Here is a 17992-nt window from a genome sequence, read left to right as displayed (position 1 = left end):
GCCACCTTGTTGTCTAAAGATAGATTCTACACCTATGATCCGAGAAGAGACTCTCACTTCCAGGACTCTGCCCTGCTCTTCAAACACTAAGTGATCAGAATTGGAGGAAATCAAGATCCTCAGTAATCTATACAGACCAAACAGAGCAAGGGACAACCCCTAAATGATTCCTCCCTTAGAGGAAACCAGATATTTCCTCTCATCAGCCTAGCACACACTCATGTACATATATGCATGTATATATGAGCATAGAAGTACATGTACCTTCATGTTCATTTTGCTGAAGAACTTTCATTTGCCCCTATACCCAGATCTATTCTCTACCCACTCCTACCATAGTCTATGACCCAGAAGTCTGATAATTATGGACAACCCCAGTGGGTTCTCTTGACTTCTGGTTTTTTTTTTTTTTGGTTAAGGGAAGCCAATGGGGAGTCCCAGGAAGAATGTTCAGAGGGAAAGAAGTAGGATGGAAGCTTGCAATATCTCATTGTCCTTCCTGTGAGTACCAAGTCTGGTGGCACCCATGGACCAAGATGGCACCTCCTCTTACAGGGTCTTTTCTCTCCAGAGGGCTCTCCCTGCCCTGATCCCTTCAGGAGTACGGTGATAACAGAACTCTGTTGTTTCTATCCCCAGGACACTGCTCTGTCCTTTGTGGTTTCTTTGCAGCCTGCCTACACCTTGGTAAATCATTTTTATTAAACTCTTTTTAAGTTTCCAAATTTGAGTGTGCCAAATGCTTTCTGCCATGGCCCCGACTGATAGGTACACATAGACTCGCTCAGATCAAAGGTCCCTCTTAGTGTATAACTAGACTGTCTTTGTGGAAATCGGGGACATTAATTGTCCTAGTGGCCAGTCAAGATGTCAGCAGCTATGTTACTGTCGATTTGAGACATAATACAAGTTCTGGAAAGATCAGCAGGTGGATTTAGCCCTTTGCTAGGCCTTTCTGCTCTCAGGGGCAGGCTGGGTTCTCTGAGTTTCAAATACCTCCCTTTGTCTTCATTCCAGAAACGGATTGAACCAAGTGGCCCAGATGGAAAACAGAAATGTAGACAGAGGGTTGGGGAAGAGGAAACTTAAAATAACTGAACAACTTAAAGAAAACAAGCAGGGATTTATTGGAAACAACTGCCTCAAGAGGGAAAAAAATACTCCGGCTTAAGAATAAAGGAGATGAGAAGACACAAAAACAAGCCAGATGAGAATCCCTGCAAGGAAAACAAGAAAGAAGGAAGAAGGGGAACAATCCTGCAGAAGATTGGTTGGTGGAACAGAGGTCCAGGGAGGCCTGGTCTCTTTTTATATGGGAATGGACCATTGCGGGTGTAGGTACCTGAGTGTGTGTTCTGCTACCAAAAACCAAAGACGGAGGGTGGGGAGTAAGACAATACTGTTAATGCCTCCTTACTGGTGTGAAGTGTCAGGAGAGTCACACCATCTCTCCATAGGGTGGGGCTCTGACTTTGTGGGGACAAGTCCCCCAGGCCAGTCTAGTGCCTCAGGCCACACTCACCCCAGAACCAGCTGGGGAGAGAGCACCCAGAGGCCTGGCCATCAGTTCCACCTCCAACACTGACTCACTAGCTAGGAGGTCAGAGAAGTCATCCAATTTCTTTGTTTCTTTTTATGAAATAGAGCAGACAACTCATGAGGTAGTTCTGAGGATAATAATAATGATGATGATAGGAAGAGGCACTGCTTTTGTGGTCTGGTATAAAATTAGGACTTAAAAAATTCATTTCCCTCTCTCCATTCCCTTCTGTTCTTCCCTTCCCTTTCCTTCCTTCCCCCTTAGGTTTTGTGTTAATGCTCCATTTCTGTATTTGATACTACTGCTATTGGTGGTGGTGGTGACAGTACTATTATTTGTCATCCATGTCATTGTTGACGGTATTGTTGTTACTCAGTTTTCTTCATTCTGCTTTTTGCAGAAAACTGCTGCCCTGAATTCCCTCTTGCAAGGTCCCCACCTGGAGAATATTCTCCCCTCCAAGCCCTTCCCTGTATCCTGTGCAGGGATGATTAGGGCACTAGCCATTATCCCTCCTAATCTTCTCTGGGAGGGACCCACTATGAAGATGGACTAGTCTCTCTCCAGGCTTTTCCATTCCTCCTGGAGCTCCGGGACACACTTTTGGGTTTTAGTACACTGTTTTGTCTTATTTTTCAACCAATCCATTAGCAGTAGACCAAACAGAAGGGGGACGGGGGGGGAGTTGAGTAATATCTCCAAAAGATACAGTTTAATTTTGTTTTGTGTTTGTTGGTGGTGGCTGTTCTTGCTAATCAGGCTGTCCGTGTCTAGAGCTCAGGTTGAATTTCTTTGCCAATATGACTACTGATAATAACAACCATCTTTTTGGGGCAATGATTCTGAGATGGCATCCTCCTCCAGCTGACTGGCTCAGGCAAGGGACACAGAGACTACGGAAAGGCCTCCTTCTGCCAACTTGGACACACTCTTTCTTTTTCCAGACCAGTTGAACCCTCTCTTCTCTCCATTCTGATGATAAGCCTTGTTAAGGCTCGAGCTTTCATCTGCCTGGGTGGTATCAGGATTTGGGGGACATGTGGCCTTGGTGCTTGTGTTTGGGTGGTATACGGCTGTGAGCCTCTGCTGAAGTAAACAGGTTTTATGAAATAGACAAGGATGACAGTAAAGATAACAAATATAAAACAAGTTGTGTAGGGCATCTCCCCTGCCTGTCCATGGTGTGGGGGACTCTGCAGAAATGGTATCTGATTCTTAAAATAACCACAGAAGTTAGGGACCGTTAGTCCATTTCTTAGATAAGGAAAGAGGTCCAAAGGGTTGGATATTTTTCCACAAAGTCATATGCTCTACAGCTAGCAAGAAACAGAACTGAAATTTCCTTTATATTTTGTGTTCTCTCTCTCTCTCATGTGTGTGCACGTGCACACATTTGTATTCTCTCTCAAAATATTTTGGATGGCATTTTTCTCTTTGCCATGCATTAAGCACCTGTCAGGTTTCCCAGGAGAAGTGAGAGAAGAAGCAAAGAAAAAGGTAAGCAGGGGGCGCTGGTTACCTTTGGGCAGTTGCTGGCACTGCCCACTCCACGAGAAATGGTCTCACACCTTCTAGATGTTAGATCCAGGGCACAGGATTATTGAGACTACTCGCACTCCTCCCCCAAAGCTGTTTTCCATCTATTCATTCAACAAATATTCACTGAGTGATGAAATGATTAAAAACCCTGGCTCTGGAGTCAGATTGGCTGAGTATGTGTCTTAGCCCCGCCCCTTTATAAGCTTTGTAAACCTTGAGTAAGATACTGACGTGCTCTCTTTAGGCTTTATTTGACTCTTCTGTAAAATGGTGTTAACAATGGGGAAGTGCTGTTGGGATTAAATGTCTGCCAAGCATTTGGCACAATTGCCCAGCACATAGTGAATCAGAGATGTTTGACCTCTGGAAGAGGCGTGTATGTACCTATGTCTGTGTGTATGTATCTGAGAGAAGCAGGGAGAAATTGGAATTTTTATGTGGCCCCACCTCTGTGTGACTACCTATTTCTCTTTATATGGTTATGGCTAGTCTCCCTGACTCTCAGCTTCCTCATTTCATGGGATGAGACTTCAGTAAGTATGTAAAACATTCAAAACCATTCTTGAATAAATGTAATTGCTCATTGAAATGCTGTTTTCCCTTCTTTATCTCTTGTTTTATCAATCCATTAGGGCTGCAGATCCAGGGACCTGTATTAGGGTTTTCAAGAAGCCATTATGAATTCTCTCAACTGTAGCCAGGAACGTTGTCCAATGGGGACAATGTGTCAGGGGAGGAGGTACAGAGGCATAAGACATTCATTGACTTTTCTGAGAAAAATGAGCTCAGGAAAACCAAATGTTGGCCACTTTTCCCTTCTGATACCTCATCTTTCTCTCAAATTAAGCTAAGCTGGTAACCAGGCTGTAGCCAGATCTCAAGAAAAGAGAAAAACAGCCAGGATGAGGCCACAGGAGGGACTCCCATGCTGGCTTCATCCAGGGACAAAGGACTCAGTCCCTCCATCCCTTCTAGGTATCACCCAGGAAGTAAGAATTAAGGACATGACTTTAAGTCCAAGGGAGTCCACTGTGAAAAGTTCTCCAAAGGCGAAAGGGATCTATTTGGTTCTTTTTAAATAAGCTTTTCCAAAAATTTTAGAATCACTTTAAATTTACAAAAACATCTCAAAGTTAATGCAGAGAATTCCTGGTATCTTTTTGCCCAGCTTATTATAATAACATCTTATGTAACCATGGCACGTTTGTCAGAACTAAGAAACCCACAGTGGTTGGTTTACTACTGTTAATTACTATTAACTCAACTCTGGACTCCCTTTGGATTTCGCCTGTTTTTCCATTATTGTCATTTGTTTTTGTTCCAGGATCCACTCCAGGATTCCACTTTGCTTTTAACCTATTTGATGTTTAATGTGTCAGTGTTTACCTTTCTCTTAAGTTTATTTATTTATTTTCAAGAGCGAGTGAGAGAGAGAGAAAGATGGAGAGAGAGAGAGAGAGAAAGGCAGATTGAAAGGGAGAGAATCTCAAGCAGGCTCCAGACTGTCAGCATAGAGCCTCATGTGGGACTCCATTTCACAAGCTGTGAGATCATGACCTGGGCTGAAATTGAGAGTCAAACACTTAACTGACTGAGCCACCCAAGTACCCGAGTATTTACCTTTTGATCTAGAGATCTCTGTGTCTACTAAAACACGTCTGGAGTTTGAGCTCTGACTTTAACATCCTCCCTTCTAGAACAGACTATCCCCAGCATCTTCATTTTGGTCATATCCCAAGGATGTGGTCAGGAAGGTCAGATTCAACTTGATGCCTTTAGGATAAATTGTTTTGACTTTTTATCCTCACCTGGGTGGTTAACTAATAAATCCCCTTGCTTAGGGAATGCATTAATTATGTGCCAGCCAGCATGCTAAGTGTTTGAATAGATTATCTAATTCAATTTCCATAGCATCCCTTTGAAATTGGTACTATTAGGATTAGTATTTTCTAGATGAAAAGACTGGGTTCCAGGGAGGTTTATAACTAGCTCAAAGTAAAACATTTAGTAAATGGTAGGACCAGTATTTCAAAGACAAATTTGTTTCTCTAATGTTTCCATTTTCAGACCTCTGCTTTGCGAAGTTCTGCCCTAGAATTCCTAGTTTCTCTTCTGCATGGCTAGTGGAATGGTTAACAAGGCTGATGAATGGTATCCTTAGTTAGAATGCACTCAGGATTAAATGATTCAGAGCCTTAAAAGGAAAATGTCAGTGGCTACCACTGATGGACCTAAAATAGCTAGCAAATCCTGAAGTGATCTAGAATGTGAGTATAAGAGCTTATGTGAATAATCTCCCTTCCTCTGCAGACATACACTTATTAAAGCCTGGCAGTTTACTCTTGAGTGGCCAGAATTTTATGCACACATCCCCCCAGCACTGTGGTATGCCTTTGGAAACAGAAGAGCCACATAGCTGACCAAGAGATAAGAATCAGGATGTGGGACAGAGGCATAGAGGACTCACACGGAGCATTCAAGGGAAGACCAGGGAGATTGTGCAAGCAGACTGGAGACTCATATAATCAATTTGGGGTACAGTATGTGTGTGTGTGTGTATGTGTGTGTGTGTAGCCATGTGCAAATCCAGTTCAAAGTGACAGAGGTAGGATGCATACAAATGTAGATTTTTAGACACTTGTAGGTACAAATCAGTTCATTCATTTATTCTCTCATCCATTCAGAGAGCAAGCATTTATCATGTGATTTTGATGTGCCAGGCCTTGTGCCAACACAGATTTCTGCTCTTGGTCTGCATTTCAAGACTTCAGTTAAATCTTCCATGGGTACAGCTACATGCAAAGCACAAGAAACTCATCTTTCTGGAAATTAAAAACCATCTTTTCACTTTTGTCAAAGGAAAGAAGCAGCTAGTTTCTAAGGGATATAAAGGATCAGAGAATTCAGTTCAGGAAACTTTGCAGGATGTCCCACTCCTGACAGCAGAAAGGAAACATGGCCCTGTCATCCTTTAGTGATCAAGAACTCTCAGAGGAGAGCAAATGTGGAGACTCTGGGGCCATCTGAGGTTTTCAATACTGTATCTCCTCTCTCTCTTCCTTTCTGTGTGTATCAGGAATCAGGTTGAAAGCGAGCAATGTACCTCTAAGTGTCAGGATAAGGTGAGGTGTCTGGACAGGATGCCCTTGGTGTCTTCTGGGTGGGCCCATGATGAACACATGGCAGATACAGAACAGATGTGTTCTGATGTGCATGGACCATCACCACTAAAATGGACAGTGTTTGTGCACTAAAAGGGTTAACCTATGGGATCATCAACAGGAAGGACACACACTCTGTTGGGAAGTACCCACTGTAGCAGTCAAGAAGGGAATAGAGTCACTTGAGAAAGCCAGAGTGGTGGGGAGTGTTCAGAACTTAGTATCCACACTGCTCCTTTATATTCTCCAGAAACAAAAGATGTACCAGCAATTCCGCTGGTGTGTGAATTGTGCCCAGAGATGGGTACTTCCTGGGAAGGCTGGTTGGGGAGGGTGCAGATGGTGAGAGAGTCTTTTCCTTATCTGGTTTGGTAAGTCAGGTTTGCCTTGAAGGAAGGTGAACAGAAGAAATGATTGGGGTCAAGGAGAAGGAGGGAATGGAGGGAGCATCTGTAGTCAATCTGCTTTGGGCTCAGCAGGACATTCCAACAGGGCCCGCACTGGGAAGGTTTAGATGCATTTGTAGTTTTCTACTTGGCTCTGTGAGATGGGATGATATGAAGGGGAGACTGTTCATCTGGATGTCAACAAATATTTCCCTCCCAGGAAGACAAATCTGAGCAGGGGCTGGTGTTCACAGGAAGTGGTGTATGCTCTGTAATTTGTGTAAAAAACAAACAAACAAACTGGCTGGGAGGCACATGTGAGGGGCAAGCTGTATGCTGGTTTTGTCTGCTGGGTCATGTGAGCCTGGGAGGAGTCAATATGGATTCAGCTGGGCTCTGAGTTTAGGGGATTAGACTGACTGATTGGTGATACCAGAAGCCGTGACCCCAGGGTTCTTCTTGATTAGGAATTTACAAGAAAATTGATTTGACATAGCTTTTGTTTCTTGATGTTTCTGGTCATCCTTTGACTATAATCTCCATGACTAGTGTGGGTCTTGGTGGGTTCAGTGCTGGAATAAAACCAGTCATCTGGTCAACAGACAAAGCTGGTCAGAAGGCATAGCAAAAACCAGCATCACAGAAGTTCATGATTCTTGTTAATCCTCATCATTCCAGAAACCAGACTAGACTTCACTGGTCCATCATGGCCCTCCCACTGTGCTCAGGTATAACCTTACAATTCATATTAGAGCTAGGTTCCAGAGAGCCATGTTATTCACTGCATGTCCTAAAGATGAAAACTGCTAGCTATCTTGGAGACAGAGGTAGTGAGGGAAAATGGGGCACTGCCAAGCAACAGGGGGCATTAATTCATTCCTTCATCTCTGTGTTGATTAGTTCAGAAAACATTTACCAAGAATCTATGATATACTGAGTTTCCTGCTAGACACCAAGGACTAAAAAGATAAAGCTTCATCTCTATTATGTATGATCCAANAAAGGAGAGAAAGAGAGAGAGAGAGAGAGAGTGTGTGTGTGTGTGTGTGTGTGTGTGTGTGTGTGTGTGTGTGGGGGGGGGGGGGGGAGAGAGAGAGAGAGACAGAGAGAGAGAACAGGAATCTTTCACATAGGATCTCAAACATGTTGCAGGAACAGAGGAAGCTGTAGCCACCACTACATTGGGGGTTGCAGGTTTCACAGAGATGGTGACATGAATATGGATGAATAGTATAGTTAGTGCAGTTGGAAGTCTAGAGGAGAATTAAGGTTTGAAGATATTACTCTTCTTAAACATTTCATAGGATATGTTCAGTCAAATGAGATAAATTTTTCATTCTTAAAGTAGTCAGACTGACTTATAAATACATGGCATTCTAATAAGTAAGATGGAGACAAAGGTCCAGGAAAACAGGGGAAGAGAGGAAGATAATTACTTCTTTGAAAGCCTCCTAAAATGATCAAGAGTTAATCCAAAGTTGCCCTCCATGAAAAAAAAATAGGAAGGGGATGTGGAATATTATTTTTTATGTTTGGAAGAGCCATTGAGAAGGACATGTATGTTGACTTTCTCTTCCCATGGTCCATTCACTCTTCTTTTAGAAATCCTACCCCAATTGCCTTCTGGGGAACCATATCCTTTACTCTAAGACCATATGATTTGGGAGCTCCAGCTCTGACTTCAGCATGCAAGATGTCACCTGGATCTCAGTCAATCAGATCATTGAATTTTGTTATGACTTACTTAAAAAGAAACTTTATTTATTTATTTTTGAAAGAGATCAGCAGTGAGGGGAAAGAGAGAGAGAGAGCTGGGGAAGGATAGAGAGAGGGAGAGAGAGAATCCCAAGCAGTCTTTGAGCTGTCAGCATAGAGCCCAACAGGGGCTCAATCTCACCAACCATGAGATTATGACCTGATCCGAAATCAAGAGATGGACACTTAACCTACTGAGCCACCTAGGTGCCCCCATTATGACTTACTTTTATATCCAGTACAACAATCTGAGCATTTTAAATGGGTTATATAAATCACTTACATAGTATTCATTGATATGGTTTAATTTAAATCTACTCTCTTGCTCTTTATTTTGTCTTACCTCATTTTTCTATTTTTAAAAAATTTCTGCTTTCTTTTGTGATAATTGAGTACTCTTTCTGATTTCATTCCATTTTATTTAGGTATTAAATATAAATCCTTTTTATTATTTTATTTTACTCATTGCTTTAGGGTTTATAGTATACATCCTTTACTCATCACAATCTACCTTTAAGTATTCTTTAAGTATTAAGTATTCTTCATGTATAAGAACCTTAAAATGGTATATTTACATATCAATCCTTTGGGCTTTTGTACTATTGTTATAATACATTTTACTTTTATGGAAGTAATAAATAGCGCACTGCATGCTTCTTATTTCAATGGTCAATTATCTTTTAAGGATTTAAATAATAAGAACAAAATTTTGTATGTCTACCCCTATAGCTATCTCTCGTGCTATTTACTTCCTTGTTCAAATCACATGTGATAGGCAGAATCATGGCCCCTCAAAGATGTCTGTATCCTAATCCTCAGAACCTAAGAATATGTTTTCTTACATGGATAAAAGGACATGGTGGATGCTATTGAGCTTAAGAATATTGTGATGAAAAGTACCTGGGTGGCTTAGTCGTTATGTGTCTGACTATTGATTTGAGCTCAGGTCATGATCTCAGGGTTCATAAGATCTAGCCCTGTGTCAGGCTTGGTGCTGATAGTGTGGAGACTGCTTGGGATTCTCTACTGCTTGGGATTCTCTCCCTTCCTCTCTCTCTACGCCTCCCCAGCTTGCAGCCTCTCTCTTTCTCTCTCAAAATAAGTAAACTTAAAAAGAAAAAAGAAAGTTGTGATGAGAACATTATCCTAACTGGACCCATTCTAATCACATGATTCTCTAAAAGTTAAGAATCTTTCCTGGCTGAATTCAAAGGCTGAGGTCAGGGGGAGATATCTCTTTAAAAGAACAGTCAGAGAGTTATAATACTGACTTGAAAATGGAAGACAGGCTCATGAGCCAAGAACGTTCTAGGTCCTTTGTGAGGTCAAGGGCAACCTCTAGAAGCTGAAAAGTCAAGGAAACAAATTCTCCTCTTGAGGCTCCAGAAAGGGACACAGCCATTTCGGGATTCTGACCTACATCACTGTAAGTTAACATATTTGTGTTGCTTTATGCCACTAAGTTCATAATATACCTTTTTATAGCAGCAATAGAAAAATGATACATTATGTATTATCAGTGGAGATATCATCCCCACATGGCTGAAATTGGTTCTTGGGAGACAAAAATACTATTTTTAATGTAGAAAGCATACATGATATACTCCATACATAAGCAGGTATACAGTGTATCTGAGATATTAAAATTTTATGAGGTGGCAATTAGGGAAAAAGTTTAAAAAGACTCCTTACAGGGATGAAATAAAAAAAGTTGAGAAACAAGATGCATCTTTACATCTGGTGTAGCTTTTCTTCTGCTTGAAGTATTTCTTTTCTCATTTCTTGTTGTATAACTTCACCATCTTCAGGTGATAAATTCTCTCAGTGTTTTTATGTCTGAGAAAAATCTCTGTTTTGCCTTCATGTTTGAAAGATAGTTTTGCTGGGTATCGAATTCTATATCGACAGTTATTTTCATTTCAATACTTCAAAACGTTGTTCCATTGTCTCTTCCATGTGTTTCTGATATGAAATCTTCTGTAATCTTTGTTTCCTCCTTTGTGTTTAACATGTCCTTTTCTTTGGGTAGTTTACAATTTTCTCTTAGTCACCAGCTTTGAGAAATTTGATGAGGCTGTGTTGTGGTATATTTTTCTTTGCATTTCTATGTTCTAGGGTTTTCGTTGGATGTCTATGTTTTAGAGCTTTTCCGATCTGTATATTATGGATTTAATAAAGTTTCCATTGTTTCTTCAAATATTTCTTTTTCTGTATATTCCTTTCTCCTCTGTTAAGTACACTGATTTAGTGTACATTGGACCATTTGAAATTGTTCTACAGATCACAAATGCTCTTTTCATTTTTCTTTTTTTAAATTTTTAATATTTATTTATTGAGAGAGAGGGTGTGTGAGTGGGGGAGGGACAGAGGGAGACACAGAAGAGGGAGACACAGAATCCAAAGTAGGCTCCGGGCTCCAAGCTGTCAGCACAGAGCCTGACATGTGGGGCCTGAATCCATGGACTGTGAGATCATGACCTGAGCTGAAGTTGGACACTCAACCAACTGAGGTACCTAGGTGCCTCAACTCTTTTCATTTTTCAGTTTTAATTCCAGTATAGTTAACATACAATTTTATATGTTTCAGATTTACAATATAGGGATTCAATAATTCTATACACTACTTAGTGCTGATCATGATAAGTGTACTCTTAATGCCCTTCACCTGTTTCACCCATTCCCCTACCCACCACCCTTCTGGCAACCATCAGCTTGTTCTCTATAGTTAAGAGTCTGTTTTTTGGTTTGTCTCTTTTCTTTGTTTTGTTTCTTAAATACCATGTATGTGTGGTGTCATATGATATTTGTCTTTCTCTGATTTATTTCACTTAGCATTAATATTCTTTAGATCTATCCATGTTATCACAAATGTCAAGATTCCATTCTCTTTATCTTTTTAAAATTTATTTCAGAGATAGAGTGAGTAGGGGAGGGACAGAGAGAGAGAATCTGATCCAGGATTTGATTCCACCACCCCAGGATCATGACCTGAGTCAAAGTCAAGAGTCAGATATTCAACTGATTGAGCCACCGTGGCACCCTTCATTATTATTATGGATGAATAATGCACCATTGTATATCTATACAACCTCTTCTTTATCCATTCATCAGTTGATGGGCATATGGGCTATTTCCATATCTCAGCTATTGTAAATAATGGTGCAAGAAACAGAGGGGTGCATAGATATTTTAGAATTACTGTTTTTGCATTCTTTGGGTAAATATCCAATAGTGTGATTGCTGAGTCATAAAGTAGTTCTATTTTTAATCTTTTGAGAAAGCTCAGTACTGTTTTGCTCAATAGCTGCATCAGTATGTATTCCTTCCAATGGTCCACGAGGATCTTGTTTTCTCTACATCTTTGCCAACACTTGCTGTTCCTTGAGTTGTTGATTTTAGCTATTCTGATAGGTGTGTGGTGATATCTCATGGTAGTTTGATTCACATTTCCCTGATGATGAGTAATGCTGAGCATCTTTTCATGTGTCTGTTGGCCATCTGGATGTCTTCCTTGTAGAAATGTCTGTTCATGTTGTTCTTTTCATTTTTAAAGACTTTTTACTATGTCCATTGTTTGAATCATTTCTACTTCTCTGTAAGTTTACTAATTGCTTTCATTTATGTCTAATCTAGACACATTGTAACTTTTTCTCGGAAACATTTCAGACTAGACTAGAAATTTGATCTGGTTAATATTTATACCTTACTGGTCTCTATTTAATTTTTTAAACATATGAACTAGAGTTATAATAACTTTTAATGTCATTGTCTGCTAATTAAAGCATCTGTATCAATTCTGTAAAATTTCAATTTATTGATTTTTCTCCTCATTATTTTATTTAGTATCTACATGCCTGATAATTCCTAGTTGAATTGCAGACATTATGAGGTATACTACATTAGGGCTTTGATATATGTATATTCAGACAGATAGATGGATAGATAGATGTTTTGAATCTTGCTTTGAAGATTTGTTTAGGTGAGACCAGAGTAGGGTTTATTTTAGGACTAATTTTCTCTCATTACTGAGGCAAGGCCATTTGTTGAGAAGAAAACTCATGATCTCTTTGAGTTCAGCAAGAAAGTGTTGTTATTATCAGCTATGTTTACCATGGGTGGGAGGGGGAGTGACAGAACACATACTCATCATATGTAACTCATATTACAGAACGTGATGTGACAAAAGACAAAGAGTATAGTATCAGAGATCAATTGAGACCTTGACATTTTCCTCAGAAGTTGGGACACTCTCACTAGGAGAGTAGGGAAGATGACTTAGATTATTACCTATGTTTTCGAGAAAGAACGATTCAATGAAGTTAAATGACTGTTTAAGGTCCATCAGATTTAAATGCAAGAATCAGGATTTGAATCACATTTAGACTGATGTTAACATCATTTTTTAAATTGCCAATTTAGTTGGAGATGGCAGCAAAATGACAGACAATTAATGGGGTATTTGGGGCCTTACAGGAGTCTGTCACTGTTCCCCAATGGCATTATTTGGGCCGTTGTTTCATCTACCTATTCGTGGACAAGGTATGGAAAAGGAACCTTTTAGGACCAGATCTGAGAAAGGGAGGCTGAGAAAGTATGGGATTGGCAATGTGTGTCTCTGATGACAGTGCCGGAAGTTATGAAAAAAAAATCATCAGAGGAGAGAAGATGTACAGGCACTTTTTAAAGGCACACCTGTGCTCAAATTTTTTGAGGAAAAAAATGCCTTAAATGATTATCAGTCTTTGCTTTGAGCATGGCCAAAGGGAGGCGAGGGAATATAAATAAAGGCCATTATGCCAACAACTTGGTCCAATTTTTCAAATATCATGACTAAGACCTCGGTGGGATAAAAATCCTACTTGGTTATATTTTTCTTTTGACTGTATGTTTGATTTTGTTTTGTTTTGTTTTGTTTTGTTTTTAGACTCCCCTGGGTAAAACCGTTCTTTCCCCTTTCAGAGTGCTCTTTGTGGAACTTCCACGGTCAGTGTCCTACCCTCTTGCAGGTGTTATTAGTCCATGGGATGCACACATAATCACAGAACCAATCAGAATCCTCCCTGGAGTGAATATACAGATGCAGAGACATAGGGGACCAGCTCTCTTTGAATCTAATGTCGACCCAAAGTAGGACATGGAGTCCCCTAGTAAGAAGGGAGCATTTTCACATTCAAACTATAAACATAATCTCATTTTTATAGGGGTCTTTGTGGGAGTTCCCAACTGGGGGAATGTGACAGTGGACCACATCCCCCATGGCCTTGCTCCAGAGCATGCCATTATTAGAGCATGCCAAATCAGAGACAATCTGGTGCTGCCATTAAGAGTAGGAGGCACATGGGGGGAGGAAGGAGATAGGCATGGAGGAGGGCACTTGTGGGGATGAGCACTGGGTGTTATATGGAAACCAACTTGACAATAAACTATTTGTAAAAAAAAAAAAAAGATTAGGCAAATAAATAAATAAATAAATAAATAAATAAATAAAATTTAAAAACATAAAAGTTCTGTGCTCTTTGATAAATTTACCTTTTGAAAACAAACAAACAAACAAACAAACAAACCCTGTTTTAAGCATCTACCTACTACATTCTAGGATCTTTGTTCGATCCTTTATATAAAATGATGACTAGGACAGAGTCCCAGCTGTCATGGAACTTCTATTCTGGCTAGACAAACAGAAGACAAAGAACAAATACACCAATCCAACAGTTATATAATGTTTCTGTGCTTTAGTTTCTTTCCTCATCTGTGAAATGGAAGCGGTGACAACACCCACCTTGTATTGCAAGAGTTAGGTAACCCAGGATGGAGTCGCTGGAAAAGATTTCAGCCCTTTCATCACTGTTTTTCATTGTTCCCTGTTTATCTTCTTGTGAAAGGCTGGATTCTGGAGGTCTAGCTCAGTGAGGCTCTGGATCTTAATATGCCTGAGTCAAAAGAATTCTGCAAGGGGCAGGCATAGGACAGGACACCTTTCCTATACTCTGAACACAGGCCCCACGCCAGTTGTGGTGGTCATGGTCTTCCAGGATGCACAGGAAGTCCTCATTCATTTCTCACTTGCATAGGGGAGGAGGCAAGAAAGGCCCTGGGCCTTGGCTTTACCTTTCAGTTTTACCCTCCAGCTTTGCTAGCACTGCCCTCCAGTATCTCTTACCCCGAAGGCCTGGGAGCATTGTCTTTGGTGCCCAGTGGTGTCTAGTTGTGCCTCCTGGTTCAGACATTACTATCCCTGCTTTCTCTGGTTTTCATTTCCTTTTCTTGTCTGCTAGGCTTTTGAAATGCATATTGCAGCCACTTGTTGCCCTGTTTTCTAAGCTGCCTTGAACCGCTGCCAGGGGCTGTTGCCAGAGGAGCTAATGACTAAGTCACTCTCCTTTCAGCCTCTGGCAGGACTGGGAATTCACTTGAGGATGGGGGTAGCAAAGGCCCAGCCATCCTGAACCAATCATGAAACCACAATAAAAGTGCCGACCAGGGAGTAAGTCACTCACTCTCAAAGCCCAGCTCTGAGCTCAGCTTGGACGTGATGACCAGGCAGAGGGTGCTCTGGTTTGTTCTTGCGGAACCACATCAGAGGCAGGGGCTTGGGCAGAAAGGCGGGCCCTGGGGAGCAGCCTTGGTGGCGGGGGGTGGTGGGGGGAGCCCAGGGTCAGCAGGGAGGAGATGTTCACTGTGTTTCTCAGCCAGGAAAGGTCATAGAAGAGCAGAGAATCATAAGATGTGAGCCAGCGCAGGCAAACCCAGGTGAAGTGTATCACAAACGATCATAATAAACTAGCTAACACCTACAGGAAACTTACTTTGTGTTGGGCTTTACCCTAAAACACTTATAAAGTCCTATGTCACTCAGTCCTTCCAAAATCCCCATGTGGCAGGCTTTACTATTTTTCCTACATTCAGAAGAGGAAACTGAGGCCTAAAGAAATTTTAGCTGGTGGTGGGTAGCCTGACATTTTCGCACTGATACTCTTACCCGGGCAATTACAACGTCCCCCCTCCCCCACTGGTTGTCCAGCTTTCTAAATGCTTTTTCCAGATGGCTCGCTGGCTCAAATGTATCCAGCACTTGTATGGAGTTTTGTCATCAATGGCATGAGGTTAGAAGAGGATCCTTCCCTGCTCCAGCCTCCAGATGAGATCTCAACCCTGGCTGATGCTTTTGATTGCACTTTGAGACACCAAGAAGCCAATGACTCATCTACGCTGTGCCCAGATTCCTGACCCACAGAAGCCATGAGATGATAAGTGTGTGTGGTTTTAAGCCACTGAGCTTATGGTAATTGTTGTGCCGTAGGTAATTAGTGCAGGAGGCTCAGCAGACAGTGACATGTTGCCAGGATTGAAAGGTACAACTAAGGGAACGAAGGCAGTAAGGAGGGACATTCCAGGCTGGTAAATGGCTATATTGGAAGGCTCATAGAAGAGCACCAGACAAACCTAGAGAGGATGATAAGGGGTTAATTGGGGAAAGCCCTAGGGAATTTCATCCATCTTGCAAAGCGAGAAGAGGGAAAATGGTGGAGCGTGAAGAGGAATTACAAGAAAGTGAAGAAATGTGTCTCCATCAATATTTAGGAGACGAAAGTGAGGATGCTGCTTTAATACCAAATGGCTTCCATCTTTTTGTGAAAGCAAAGCACTAAGATTATCTACTGAAAGTGAGACAGGAAGGGAGGGCTTCCAGAGTGGCCACACACTGCTGTCAATAAGTCATCATAGCTTTACGTGGATCATCTCACCAAAGATTCACCACCTCCTCATGGGAGGTTTTATTTTTATCTATGTTTTACAGATAAGGATTCAAATATTCAGAGAGAGTAGGTTATCTGCTGATTGTCACCTAGTTCAGAAGTGGCAGAATTGGAAAATGAACCCACGTCCTAGGATCGTGGTGTCACATTCATGTTCTCGAAGCTTTTTTGGCAGATGCCTCGGGGAATGTGTGCTCTTTGCCAGAGTTGTTTGGCTGCTCAGTATCAAGAGTGCTTTGGAGACTCCTGGAGAGGGGATGGTGGGTTTAGCCTCAGAGGAGGAGGGTAAGAGTGGGAAGCAGATGCAGGTGGAGAGGAAGGACAGGCAGTGAACTGGCGTAGTCAAGGGTAATCTCTTAGGAGGTGGGAGACACACTCCATGTGCAAAGGTCATAGCTACAGGGGCATCTGCACACAGGGAGTCATGGACTTCCCAGGAACTTTGACACAGACAGCTCAGGAGACAGCGTGGTAATAACGAGAGATGAAGGGCTGTCCCCAGGCATGAGGCAGAGGGTGGGGTAAGATGGCAAATGGCGAATGTAGGCAAAGGATATGGGGAACCTGCCCACTTCTCTCCAACAAACATAACGCCAATGTTCAGAGACTCATTGAATCTTTGTGGGTTCTGGACAAGATACCACCCGCTCTGAACAAAGAACCTCTATGTGTGCTTTCTTCTTTATACACCAAGCGGCTGACCCAAGCTTCCAGGAAGAATTCAGGCTTTGCGTTCATAGTTACTCTTCCAGTTCAAAGCAAATATTATCCCAAGGTGAAAAGGTATGATGGAGTAGTGGTTCAGAGTATGCAGAGCTGGCATGGGGAGGCTACCAGCAAGGATGTAAGAGTTTCCTAGCCTTTTAAAAAAATTTTTAGTGTTTATTTATTTTTGAGACAGAGAGAGAGACAGAACATGAGTGGGTAGGGGCAGAGAGAGAGGGAAACACAGAATCTGAAGCAGGCTCCAGGCTCTGAGCTGTCCCCACAGAGCCTGAAGCGGGTCTCGAACTCACAAACTGCAAGATCACGACTTGAGCTGAAGTTGGATGCTTAACCGACTGAGCCACCCAGGTGCCCCAAGAGTTTCCTAGCTTTTAGTTGAAGAGTGATGGCGCACTCACCTTGCCTTTCCAGGTGTGGAGAGGTGGGCTGTGATCCTGGGGGACTGAAAACTAGCCGTTGGGCGATACAGAATAAGCCTCTAGGCGGGCAGTAAGTCTGCTTCTTATTTTTTCTTCTTCTCAGTGCCTAGCCGAGTGCTTGACAACTCACAGGTGCTTTATGAAAGGGAGCTGAATGAAGGAATGAGCGTGGGCATGGCTGTGCACGTTTCTCAGCTCAACCTCCTTGCAGTCTGTTTTAGATAAACAAGCTTTCTAAAGACGACCCTGAAGACAGCGCACACACATGTCAGAGACAGACGGTCTGAGAAGTCCTAACTGCACACATGCTCCCTCCTGTCTCAGGCTTCACTCCCTTTTCACGGCAGAAACCCACCTCCTCTCCTTCTCCCCCCCACCCCTGACAGAAGAGGGAGGCCAGCTCTAACAGCCTTGGCCCCAGTTTGCTTGTATAATTAATGTGGGATTTTTCCTCCTCTAGTAAAAAATGACCTTGTCAAACCAGAGACGACAAAATCTTGGTTACTGAGCGATTGCGGGCTCCCTGCTGGGATGGCATCCCGGGCCCTGCAAAGAGAAATCTAATAAAATCGGTGTCGGGGGCTCCCTGGGTGCCAGGTCCCCTGCTGCCTGACCCCACGATCCCAATTTATTAGCCAAACCCAAGGAAGCAGACAAACCTCGCTGGCTCCAGACAGGAGACTTCCAAGCGGGAGCTAATGTGGGGGCT

At 42.1% G+C, this 17992-nt stretch overlaps 1 long non-coding RNA gene across 1 annotated transcript; it reads left to right on the top strand.

Moving 5' to 3' along the window:
- Positions 1–9743: 9743 nt before the first annotated feature.
- Positions 9744–17693, top strand: LOC144243734 (uncharacterized). Its single transcript, XR_013338749.1, has 3 exons — positions 9744–9807; positions 15424–15632; positions 17387–17693. It is a non-coding gene; the product is annotated as an uncharacterized LOC144243734 (long non-coding RNA).
- Positions 17694–17992: the final 299 nt, after the last annotated feature.

Source organism: Crocuta crocuta, unplaced genomic scaffold, assembly GCF_008692635.1.
Source record: "Crocuta crocuta isolate KB4526 unplaced genomic scaffold, BGI_CrCroc_1.0 scaffold248, whole genome shotgun sequence".
Lineage (NCBI taxonomy): Eukaryota > Metazoa > Chordata > Mammalia > Carnivora > Hyaenidae > Crocuta > Crocuta crocuta.
This window is presented reverse-complemented; position numbering and strand designations above follow the sequence as displayed.